Source organism: Megalobrama amblycephala, linkage group LG10 (assembly GCF_018812025.1).
Source record: "Megalobrama amblycephala isolate DHTTF-2021 linkage group LG10, ASM1881202v1, whole genome shotgun sequence".
Lineage (NCBI taxonomy): Eukaryota > Metazoa > Chordata > Actinopteri > Cypriniformes > Xenocyprididae > Megalobrama > Megalobrama amblycephala.
The window spans coordinates 2,683,416-2,697,106 of record NC_063053.1 but is presented as its reverse complement, the minus strand read 5'-3'; the positions used below and the strand labels follow the sequence as shown (position 1 = coordinate 2,697,106).

At 33.8% G+C, this 13,691-nt stretch overlaps 1 long non-coding RNA gene across 5 annotated transcripts in view; it reads left to right on the top strand.

Moving 5' to 3' along the window:
* The window catches only part of LOC125276464, a 48,728-nt gene that overhangs the window by 15,571 nt on the left and 19,466 nt on the right, over positions 1–13,691 (top strand). For 3 of the 5 annotated variants that reach the window (XR_007186668.1, XR_007186667.1, XR_007186670.1), the window contains exon 4: positions 7,934–8,026. This is a non-coding gene — a long non-coding RNA (uncharacterized LOC125276464). Of the gene's footprint in view, positions 1–7,933; positions 8,027–8,220; positions 8,938–11,255; positions 11,435–13,691 lie in introns of those variants that run through there. The other 2 variants (XR_007186669.1, XR_007186671.1) reach the window with 2 other exon arrangements.

Sequence of the window (13,691 nt, the reverse complement as noted above, 5' to 3'; positions counted from 1 at the left end):
AAAAGTCGAGATAAAATGTTGAGAATAAACTTGTTAAATTACAATAAAAAAACTCGTTAAATTACGAGAACAAATTTGTTAAATTATGACAAAAATGTCGTTAAATTTTGAGAAAAAAGTCGAGATAAAATGTTGAAAATAAAGTCATTAAATTATGAGAAAAAAGTCGTTAAATTATGAGAACAAATTCGTTAAATTATGAGAAAAATATCGTTAAATTTCGAGAAAAAAGTCGTTAAATTATGAGAACAAATTTGTTAAATTACGAATTTGTTCTCATAATTTAACGACATTTTTCTCGTAATTTAATGACTTTATTCTCAACATTTTATCTCGACTTTTTTCTTGAAATTTAATGAGTTTTTTCTCGTAATTTAAGGACTTTATTCTCAACATTTTATCTCGACTTTCTTCTCGAAATTTAACAACTTTATTTTTTTATTATTGCTTGGCCCTAATCCTCTTCCGTAATTAATATTTTGAATTAGCTTTTAAATTTATATTTTTGATTTTCATAGTGTAGGTTTTAGTAGTTATTTAGTATTTAGTAGTTTTAGTAGTACTAGTTTTTTTTTAATATATTTCTATTTAGCTTAAATTTTTAGTAATTTTAGGCCTCCAACTTTAGCTAATTTTAATTCAGTTAAAGTTTCGAGTTTAAGTTTTTAATCTTACATTTATATATTATTTTATTTCAGCTTTATTTCAATTACACTAATAGTTTTAGTGTTAGTTGTAGTTAATAACAACACTATTTTGAATACATAAATTAAGCGCCATCCAGTGAGAGTAAACACTTCCTGCTTAAATTTATCTCTCAATTATCTGATGGCCTTTCACTTTCCACCATTCATCCTGCTTGTCGTCTTCTGCCACATTTCTGATCTTTGCTGATTTCACTCAACTTGATTTATGTAATCTAGCCCATCACATCAACCCACAACATGTTCTAACTACGCCCTGTTCTTCAGTATCATGATTGAGTCACAAAAGGCAGTTCTGGGTCGGAAAAATCGGCTCAGCCAAATAAAATCAGCTAGTAAAAAAGCCCACAGTGCAGTGTGTTTGTTTGTGGGCAGATGTAGTAATGTAGTCAGTTACATAACCATTCGGGTCTCAGGAAAACTTTTCACACTTACATAATCAAGAGCTCTCGAAGCAGCAGTATCAATTTTACATAGAGCTCATGCATCATTCAGGGAAGCTGCTTTTCCTGTTTATTTCCTGATTTCTCAAGGCGAACTGGGAAATGCATCCTTCAACAGATGAAAAGACTGTAGATTAAGATCGATCTAAAAGACTTAGGCGCTCTCCTGAGAACTTCTAACTTTCATGGGAATACTATAGCTATGTTTCCATCCTCCTATTTTTATGCAAATTTTGGGATAGCGCATAAGAAAACACTGGATGGATGTGCATAAAAACTTAAGCACTAAATTAAAGCGGATACATTTTGAAGCGGATCTGATAAGAAGTCATGTGCATAAATTCCTGAATGCCCAACAAAAAAATGTGACTTTGTGATGTGATTGGATAACTGGACTAACCAGCAGATCTCTCATTTATGAAACAAGAGCCACAGTTTCTTCCCTGATTGGAGCAACTTCCATTTTTATTAGAGATATTTTGTGTTTTTTTTCTCTGGAAGTTTCGATTTTGTATACATGCGATGGAAACGGTGCATTAGGTACCTATTGTATCCAATAGTGTTCTTCTTCCGTTTTCTCTTCTGCTGGAAGTCTATGGCAGCCCATGGAAACACTTGCAGGAAAGTTATGAAATTTGGCACACTGATAGAGGACAGTCTGAACTGTCACCATAGCAAATTTGGAGTCTCTATCTTAATCCCTCTAGCGCCACCTGCTGTCCAAATTTGCACTCACTAGAAACAAAATTCTTTTTTCCTCTGATTCCTTGGCTCAAGATGATTCTTTTTCAATCTCTGATTTTCACGAAAATTTAACCAGATCATCTTCAGACAACACTGACAAAAAGTTATGGAATTCAAGTCGATTCTTCAGACCATTCTCGAATAACGTGTGAACGAATTCAACGAAGTGGCCACCAAAACGAACGTGAAGCTATATCTCCACAACACTTTTGCGTATTCTGACCAAACTTAGTGTGTATTATGACAAGCATGATCTGAGGCTACCTGCATCGTTTCAGCGCAGTGCCACCTACTGGTCAGGAGATATGAAAAATGGAAAAAAAAATTCTTATAACTTAAGAACGGTTTGGCCAAAAATCACGCTGACTGATAAACTGGTCTCTTTAGATTCGGTGTAGCATTTTGAGTCGAACGATACCCAATTTTCCCATATCGGCCATTTTGGGCATCAGCCATTTTGAATTTTGTCGTAAAATGCTATATTTACCAACGCATTGGCGTATCGTTACGAAACTCAGTATGTGTCTTCGGCACCATGATCTGACAGTACTCAAAAAGTTTTGGCGCCACCTTGAAATGTCCAAAAATGCTAATAACTTTTGATTAAATTAGCCTATTATAATGAAACTGGTCTTAATAGATTCTTTGGGTCATGCAAAGAACTTGGCAAACTTCCTGTCTGCCATTTTGATTTTCTTTAAAAACCTACTTTTTCAAACTTCTAGACCATTTGTCCGATTTTGCCCAAAAATTGAATTGAATCAGACCATGGCTGGAAAAAAGTTATGGATTTTGTGACAATAAACAAAATCGTTTTTGTATACCGCATCAACAAATTTGATGGCACGATGCCAAAACAACTCTTATGGTGCATTCACACCAGACGCGAATGAAGCGTTAAGCGCGATTACATGTTAAGTAAATGCAAAGACGCGAATAGACATCCTGCGGCGTGAGTCGTGCGAATGAGGCGGTGCGAATTGAGCGTTTCTGCCATTTGACGCACGTAACGCGTGAATCACGCAAGTTGAAAAATATGAACTTTGGCAAAAATTCGCGCCGCGTTAACCAATCAGGAGCTTGCTCTAGTAGTGACGTGATTACGACGTAGCGAGCGGAGGCAGAAAATCGAAACAGCAATGGAGGACATAATCATCGTCGCTGTACGATACATCTTCATACTTTTATAGAAACAGTGAGTGAGGAGGTCAGACAATCTGGTAAGTTGTAAAAAACGGTCTTTACTCAATTTGAGCTATATATACATATTGAGACTACAAGCTAGCTAAAGCCGGTAAATTGAGCTTATTCGCTGTATTTCACATATACTTTCCCACTGACAAGTTGTGTTTAATCAGAGGAAGTGTGCAGAAAGAAGTGGAAAAATCTGGGACACATATTTATAGGAGAGGGAGAGCCCCACTCATGACGCGAATTCGCATCTGTTGTGAAGTGAATTTCACGCGCGAATAAAGCGAATTTCACATGCGAATGAAGTGAGTACACTCAAAATGTTCAAGCATATTTATTATTTATTATATAGGCATACTTTGCATTTATAAACAGCAAAATAACCGTAATAATGTTGTCAAAGTCATCAATTTCAGCTATTATTCAGCTCAAGTCAGTTTAGGATTGATTCAATTCAGTTTTTCGATGTTGCAAAGTCATTTTCCAGCTCAATTCAGTTCAAATGTTACAGATTAAATAATGTTATTAGAGACCTACTTAACTGGCTGTCGCTTTTGAAAAATTTCTCTTATTTGCATCACCAATGGTCACCAGAAATTCAATGATTTACGGTCGCTTTGCATAAACATTGCTGTATATGTGAACATCGGAACTCATTCTGTCAAGATTGACTTGCACAACAGGGCATATTTTGTCTTTATCCATCTGAATCTCCACCCTAAGATATTTCTGTTCACTGGACAGAAGCTCCCTTTGGGTTTTAGTAGTTTCTTTGCTTGGGTTCATATGGAGTTTTTCTCTCTTCGGCTCCGTAAACAGTTTACTCATCCAGACACTTCACGCTCAGCGCTGCAGACAGAAGGCATCTCGCAGCGGGAGCGTGAGTTTCTCGCACACGTCGTCGTTGTTGTTATATACAACAGGGACGGAGCCAGCGATGATGATTACATGCTTCTCTAGCTAATGTTCTTTGTCTCTGCATTTCTTATCTCTCAGCACATGCAGCAAAAGAAAAACAAGTTAACGTGACTTGTAAGGGTTTTAAGATTACCGCCCGATAGTCCATATGGATGTGATATAGGCTAATAGTCTATGGCAGCCCTTGTGGGAAAGTTATGAAATTTGGCACACTGATAGAGGACAGTCTAAACTGTCACCATAGCAAATTTGGAGTCTCTAACTCAATCCCTCTAGCGCCACCTGCTGTCCAAATTTGCACTCACTTTATGCTAATAAATTTTGAACCATAACAAAATGAAACTTTTGCATTAAAGTATATAAAAATATACATGGTGGTTGTTTAAAGGATTCACATGTTCCTTTAGCTGGAGGATGAAAGCTGGTTTCCATGGAAACAATGGAATCCAATTAAAAGAGCCATTGGTCCAAAGCAAGCTGGAACGCGGAACAAGGAAACCCGGAACTGTTTATCATTTATCATCTTCTTATAGCTTCAACCTGTCCTTCAGGTGCCAACGGATAATTCAGAAGAAAGAGTCTTTCTAACAATAGGCCGTTGAACTCCTTACCGCGGTGGAGTGATGTTTATGATGATGCAAGCACTCCAGTTCACTCATTCAAACTCAAAGAACACGCTTCTGTTTTCCATTTCAAAGAGGCAGAATTTTTCACAGTAGGCTTATTAGAGAATTAACCGAATTACCTTGATATGAGAGGCTTCATTACGGATTCAAGATGCACATCAAAGCCATGCTGTTATTGTGCTTACCTCATCAAAACTGATGAATTAGTGATTTTTATCCTGCTTTACACCTCAAACTTATCTTAAAGGGATAGATCAGCCTCTTGCTGCACTATTCCTTTGAGGAATTGCTTTTAATTTTTGCATGAAGTATTATTGCTATAAAAATGTAAAATGTAAAAATTGTATAAAGTTTTCATTAATATTTTGAAATGGTTTTAATTTATATATTTTTTGTTTTAATTTTAATTTGAGTTAGTTTTAGTAATTTAGTTGTGTTTTTGTCATTTTTATAAGTTAATATATTATATATAGTTTTTATTCATTTTTAGTACATCAAGTTAAACTAAATGAAAATAAGAAACTAGCTGAAATAAAATGTGTTTAGTTTGTTTTAATGTATTTTATTTTATTTTATGATTTTCGTTTTAGTTTCAATTACCTTTAATAACCCAGGTGGTATATACGTATGTGTATATTGTTTGTTATTTGCATCTTTCTTCATATTTTAATAGCAAGTAAATAAACAATAAAATAACTAAAATAACTGTGTTGTATATATTATAGTTGTGAAACAAAATTACTTACATTGTGAAATAAGATTTTGGTCATATCACCCACCCCTATTATTACTGGGTTTAGAAATCAACAGAGCTTTAATAGAAAAAAAGTGTTTGACTTTTAATTTGTTTTTGTGATAAAATATACAAGAAAACACCTGAGGGTGTTCGGCAGCATGTCTTTAACTAATAAACTCACTAAATTCAATAATATTAAGAATGGACACACACACACACACACACACACACACACTTACACACAGAGACTCTTTCTCTCTCACTGAACACACACAGAGACTCAAACACACACACTCACACACACACTCTCTCTCTCACAGACACACACTCACAAACACACACACACACACACACACACACACAGACTCTCTCTTAGACACACTCACACACACAAAGACTCTCTCAGACAGACACACACACACACACACACACACACACACACACACACAGAGACTCTCTCTTAGACACACTCACACACACAAAGACTCTCTCACACACACACACACACACACACACACACACACACACACACACAGAGAGTTGTGCAGTCACTGTATTCTCTTTCATGCTGTTGTGTGTTTGGAGCTGCACATCAAAGGCTGCTTCACTCTTATTGTCACCATAGCAACAATCAGCAGAGGATGGACAAGGAGCCTTGAGGATCGGACACTTGAAAAACAGCCCTTTCAAAGCACTCAATGTATTTTTACACAGCGTGAGCCAAAAAACATTAATAAAATGTTTAAAAAATATATGATTGCGTGTGTGTGTGTTTTTATATATATATATATATATATATATATATATATATATATATATACACACACAAACTTTTATGTTAGTTGCAATTAATCGATTTGACAGCAGTAATAAATAATATAATAGAATGTCTGTTTGTTACATTAATACATTCATTTATACAAACCTGATTCCAAAAAAGTTGGGACACTGTACAAATTGTGAATAAAAAAGGAATGCAATAATTTACAAATCTCATAAACTTATATTTTATTCACAATAGAATATAGATAACATATCAAATGTTGAAAGTGAGACATTTTGAAATGTCATGCCAAATATTGGCTCATTTTGGATTTCATGAGAGCTACACATTCCAAAAAAGTTGGGACAGGTAGCAATAAGAGGCCGGAAAAGTTAAATGTACATATAAGGAACAGCTGGAGGACCAATTTGCAACTTATTAGGTCAATTGGCAACATGATTGGGTATAAAAAGAGCCTCTCAGAGTGGCAGTGTCTCTCAGAAGTCAAGATGGGCAGAGGATCACCAATTTCCCCAATGGAGCAATATCAGAAAGGAGTTTCTCAGAGAAAAATTGCAAAGAGTTTGAAGTTATCATCATCCACAGTGCATAATATCATCCAAAGATTCAGAGAATCTGGAACAATCTCTGTGCGTAAGGGTCAAGGCCGGAAAACCATACTGGATGCCTGTGATCTTCGGGCCCTTAGACGGCACTGCATCACATACAGGAATGCTACTGTAATGGAAATCACAACATGGGCTCAGGAATACTTCCAGAAAACATTGTCGGTGAACACGATCCACCGTGCCATTCGCCGTTGCCGGCTAAAACTCTATAGGTCAAAAAAGAAGCCATATCTAAACATGATCCAGAAGCGCAGGCGTTTTCTCTGGGCCAAGGCTCATTTAAAATGAACTGTGGCAAAGTGGAAAACTGTTCTGTGGTCAGACGAATCAAAATTTGACGTTCTTTTTGGAAAACTGGGACGCCACGTCATCCGGACTGAAGAGGACAAGGACAACCCAAGTTGTTATCAGCGCTCAGTTCAGAAGCCTGCATCTCTGATGGTATGGGGTTGCATGAGTGCGTGTGGCACGGGCAGCTTACACATCTGGAAAGGCACCATCAATGCTGAAAGGTATATCCAAGTTCTAGAACAACATATGCTCCCATCCAGATGTCGTCTCTTTCAGGGAAGACCTTGCATTTTCCAACATGACAATGCCAGACCACATACTGCATCAGTTACAACATCATGGCTGCGTAGAAGAAGGATCCGGGTACTGAAATGGCCAGCCTGCAGTCCAGATCTTTCACCCATAGAAAACATTTGGCGCATCATAAAGAGGAAGATGCGACAAAGAAGACCTAAGACAGTTGAACAACTAGAAGCCTGTATTAGACAAGAATGGGACAACATTCCTATTCCTAAACTTGAGCAACTTGTCTCCTTGACGTTTACAGACTGTTATAAAAAGAAGAGGGGATGCCACACAGTGGTAAACATGGCCTTGTCCCAACTTTTTTGAGATGTGTTGATGCCATGAAATTTAAAATCAACTTATTTTTCCCTTAAAATGATACATTTTCTCAGTTTAAACATTTGATATGTCATCTATGTTGTATTCTGAATAAAATATTGAAATTTGAAAATTCCACATCATTGCATTCTGTTTTTATTCACAATTTGTACAGTGTCCCAACTTTTTTTGGAATCGGGTTTGTACATAATGCAGGCAAAAATGACAATAACTGACTGAAATGAGCCGTTTCAATCTGATTGTGTGTTTCTGTGCAACTTCCAGGAGTCGGAGGATGATTGATTCTGTCTGAAAACAACATTGTGTTTACAAGCCTTTGAGGAAGAACAATTCACTGGATTCGACCATATTTATCAGGTTAGTGGCATTAAATAATTAAAAGATATTTATAGTTTTATTTGAGATGCTTACATTTACAAGTGTAATAGATGTACAATAGTTTACAGTCTATTTCAGATCAAATTCCCCTGAACGGAATTTAAAAACAAACCAAATTTGGTTCAAGAATATATGAGAAGCACCATAATAATGTCAATTTATTCTTTTTTCAGTGTTTTTAAGTCAAAATATAGACATTCAGCACCGTCACTGAACAACTCCTGCAATCTCTTCCTCTTTTGAACTAAAAAGTCCAGTTTAACCAGTGGAGCGCTGCAGGCTAATTGATTTCTGTTTCTGTGAAGTGAGTCATTTCTGTGCTTGAACTTCAGACTAAATGATTTTATTTATGCTCAATACTTCATTAACATGATCCAAAAGGGATGTTTGAGACTGGGATGAAATTAAATTTGGTGTCAAAGGGCGCTGTCTGCTTCACAATAACAAATTACATCCTAATGAGTGGAAAATGATGTCTCGACTGTCTAAAGTGCAAATTGATTAGTACAAAATTGGCATCTTCACATCCTCCCGTTCACATCACTGTTGCACAAATAAACTTTGTAATGCAAGTTAATAAATGTGCAGAATTACTGATTAGTGCCTTTTCGGAATTATAATTCTTTGGCTGTTAATCAACGCCTGTGTAAAAATGTTATTTTTTCTGACCAGTTTCTCCTTTATAATCATGTTGTTGTGTCTTTTGAGGGTATTTCATAAACGGAAAAGTCTTTATCATATCATGTTATTCAAATGAAAAGGTTATTGAGGAAAATATTCCAGGATTTTTCTCCATATAGTGGACTTCACTGGGGTTCAACGGGTTGAAAGTCCAAATGTCAGTTTCAGTGCAGCTTCAAAGAGCTCTACATGATCCCAGACGAGGAATAAGAGCCATTTTCTTTAAAAAAAAATGAAAAATTATATACTTTTTAACTGCAAATGCTCATCTTGCACTGCTCGTCGCTTTATAATATTAAGGATGAACCACTGTAGTCACATGAACTGTTTTAAATACGTCTTTAGTAGCTTTCTGGACATTGTAAGTGTTAATCTTGCTGTCAATGCAGGCCTCACTGAGCCACCAGATTTCATCAAAAATATCTTAATTTGTGCTCTGAAGATGAACGAAGGTCTTACAGGTGTGGAACGACATGAGGGTGAATAATAAATGACAGAAATTTCATTTTCGGGTGAACTAACCCTTTAAAACTGTGCAACCCACATGTTTGGCAATTTTATATGCAATTCCAATACATAAATCTTACATATGTTTTTGAGTGCATCTGTATTAAAAAAGCCCCACTCCTCTTGCATTTGTGCAGTCGTGTTTTTCTACACCAGGAACAACTCGACTTCCTGCACATCATCACTGAAGCATCTGTTCAAAGCAAACTGTGAGGTCAGTGCCGGCTAGCCGCTTAGTTACCATGGCAACCGTTCTACAGCAAAAAGCAGCTGCAGCAGATCGCTTTATATTCTACAAATGTGTCTCACTCAACACAGATATGTTCAACCTTGGCTCATGCTGATAAGAGCATTGAGATATTGTGATGTATTAACACTCATGTTTATGTTTGAGACCTCGACATGGTGTATGTGTCGAATGATAATTTGATTTTCAAGGTTTTAGCCTAATAATTTTGCTTTGAATCAGATGTTCTTCTGAACTAGGGAAGGTATCATTGATGATTTAACCCTCATAATGTGAGAATATACTGTAGATCATTATAATGAAAATGTGCTTTCATGCTTTACTGTAGCTTTCATTTTATGAAAGCAATAATGCACGGTGCCGTATTGAGAATAAAGTCTGTAAGTATGCTGTGCATTGTGTATGATGACAGCCTTTAACTGGCTGCACAATATTGCACAATATTGCATAATCTCTTAAACATTATTGCTGAATTCAGAAAAGCAAATTCTAAATCATAAATATATTGTACAGTTGTACAGAAAAAGATAATAAATAATAAAAAATAAATATTATATTTTTTGTTTTATATTTTTTATATTGAATATATTTCATTATTTTGAAATATTGTTAAAAGAAAATATTTTGTTTCATTTTTAAAAAAAATATTGTACAATTGTTGTAATAAAAATTAAATATTACTTATAAAAATATAATATACATATTTTAATAATATATAATATGCATTATTGCTTTGATAAAATGAAAATTAATAAAACTGATATATATATATATATATATTGTACAGTTGTACGGGAAAGCTAATAACAATAAATAATAAAAAAAATACATTATTTGCAATTTATATTTTTTTATATTTAATATATTTCATTTGGAAATAGAAGAAATAGTGTATATAATATAATATAAATTTATAAATATTGTACAATTGTTGTAATAATAAAAATTAAATACAAATAAAAATGTAATATTTTTAATTTTTTATATTTTTAAAAGGAAAAAAATCAAAAAGTGAACATAATATAATATTTATAAATATTGTACAATTGTAATAATAAACATGAAATATTACATTATATATAAAATATATATTTTTAATAATATATAATATGCATTATAGCTTTTATGAAATGTAAACTATATTACTAATAAAACTTATAAATGTATAAATATTGTACAATTTTTATAAATATTGTACAAATAAAAATTAAATATTACATTAAATATAAAAAATATATATTTTTTAATAATATATAATATGCATTATAGCTTTCATAAAATGAAAACTATATATAAATAGCAAAAAAAAAGTGAATATAAATATTATTATATATATATATATATATATATATATATATATATATTTATATTCACTCTCTCTCACACACACACGCACACACATTGTTATATAGTTTTCATTTTATGAAAGCATTAATGCACTGTGCCGTATTGAGAATAAAGTCTGTAAGTACGCTGTGCATTGTGCATGATGATGCCCTTTAACTGGGACTGTTTGCACAATATTGCGTAATCTCTTAAAAGTTATTCCTGAATTCAAAAAAGTAAATGTTGCAAAGTAACCAAATGAATCATTAGAACTCCTCTCTGTGTGTGTGTTGATCAGTGCCTCTATCAGTACATATCTTCCATGTCCAGATCTTTCTCTCTGTCTGTCTTACATCACCAGATGAATTGCATCATCCCCCCGCTGTGCATGCAGTAACATTACTCATCCATGTGACATGCATGTGTTGTGTCTGCTCATGTAAACAGATTGCCTGGGAAACACAACAGTGTCTGTGCTGGCCGCTCTGTTCAGAGATAAGCAGCAGGTCACCAGAACAATGCTGTCATTCCACTGCGGACGGGAATGTGCGACTCTTTCCGCCTTTAAATGGAGCGAGACAAAGACTCAGCATTCAGTTTCCATCATGCTTTTGTGATGCAGGAAGGTGAATGTGGGTGTGTGACAGTGTGAGGTTACATGATTACAGGGAAATGATGCACCGTCATGAGTTCATCAGAAATGGTGGATGGGTTTACAGTGCACCAAGAAAATATATGCAACTGTCTGTGTGTTATGAATGCTGTGTGTGTGTGTGATTGTATAAATATTGTACAGTTGTTGTACAAAAAAACTAATAAATAATAATAAATAAAATATTATATCAAATATAAAATACAAAACAGTACAACTGTACTAGATATATAAATTTGAATAATTCTTATTAAATTCTGATTTTATATATATATATATATGTGTGTGTGTGTGTGTGTGTGTGTGTGTGTATTGTACAGTTGAGCTGGTTTGTATTTTATATTTAATATAATATTTAATTTTTATTTATTGTTATTATTTATTAGTGTTTTATACAACAACTGTACAATATTTATCAAGTTATATATATAATTTAAAAAAATATATTTTTATTTAAAAAAAAAAAAAAATATATATATATATATATATATATATAGTGCAGTAATATTGTACAGTAATAATAAACAAAAATGTATTAAGTATAATACATAAAATACAAAATAATATAAAATACATATATATAAAAATTTTAAATGTACAATATGGAGTAAATATATCATTTTTAAAAATTCTTGTTAAATTCTAATTTTATATTTTTTAGTATTGAACTAGTCAAATATTGTATATATAAATATATATATAATATTTTAGTATTGTTTTAGTATTGTTGTTTTGTATTTTGTATTTTTATATAATGTTTCATTTTTAATATTTAAAAAAGAAAGAATACTATATCTATGTATTATGTATTATATATTTATTTTTTATAAATATTGTACATTTGTTTTAATTACATTAAATATAAATAATTAATATACAAAATAATACAACTGTACAATATTTTAAAATATATATATATATATATATATATATATATATATATATATATATATATATATATAAAAATATAATTTTTTTGTTTTAAATGTACAGTTTTGGTACAAAAAATAGGTAATAAACTCTCACTTCTCAGAAATAGCATAGTCATCTTTGTCATGCTTTCCTTTCTGGCATTCAGAGAGGCAGAAAATATTTACTGAAAACATGTTTAGTGTCGCCGATGGCTACAGTTGCCTGGGCGCAGCAGCAGCCGTGCAGGGGCATGTTTGACCGGCAGCAGTCGGAACAAAAGGATCTGCCTGTCCAACCTGAAGAACAGCTAGTGCTCGTGTTTCTGTGTGTGTGTGTGTGTGTGTGTGTGTGTGTGTGTGTGACGTATGAAAACATGTCATTCTGTCATGACTCACAGCTGTCACCTGATTGTTAGCGGCCATCTGATGAAGTGGTAGAGCAGGTGCTCATGGGAGGTTTAGGTGGTGCTCTGTGGGTGTGTTGTCCTCAGCTTTCCAAGAAAAAAGGGCTGAATGATTTCTGTCATTTGAGGTGATGAAAAGATTATTTCATGAAGGTTCCCACCACAAACAGCACAGTTAAACTTTTCCAAATTACAAACGCAAGGCATCAAGACTTTTGCAGAAGAGAAAAAATTAAATGTAATTATATTATATGAAGACAATTGTGATGTTTTCCCATGCAGAAACATGGGACATTTCTCCAGGCACCTGTAACAGTGAGCTGAAATATCCAGGGCCCAGTTGTCCAAAAGTAATCTGATCGGATGTAAGCTATCGGATCGGACATAAACAGTGATTTCTACCGTCAAGCCTTGGAATTTAATGCACAAGTTACAAAAACGACCTTTTCTGGTGGTTTTTTATGAGCGTGGTAAACCTCCACTCACTGTATGGTAAACAGCAGATTGGAGATTGTTAAAAACGTGTTCTTTTGTGTTTCAATGCAGAAAGAAGGTTTACAACAACATGAGACTGAATTTGGCAGCTGTTCCCCTTCTATATACTCGATTCTTGCTAAATTCATTCAGATAGCACATGCTTTGTATTAAAAGAAGACAAAAGTAGCCTAGCAATTGTTTTTTCCATCTCTAATGTTCCTGCAAGCGAGTTTCCATTATTCAGAGGGGCTTATAAACACACCTGAGCTTTGAAGTATGAGAAATAATGCATACTAATTATATCCCAAACAGCAGATTCAAAATGCAGGGTATTGAATTGGTTGGCCTAATTATTATGGTGCCTATATTGAAAACACTTCCTGTACATCTGCACGAGATCCTGATGATGTGAATTAGAAGAATTAACCCAGTACCCTTG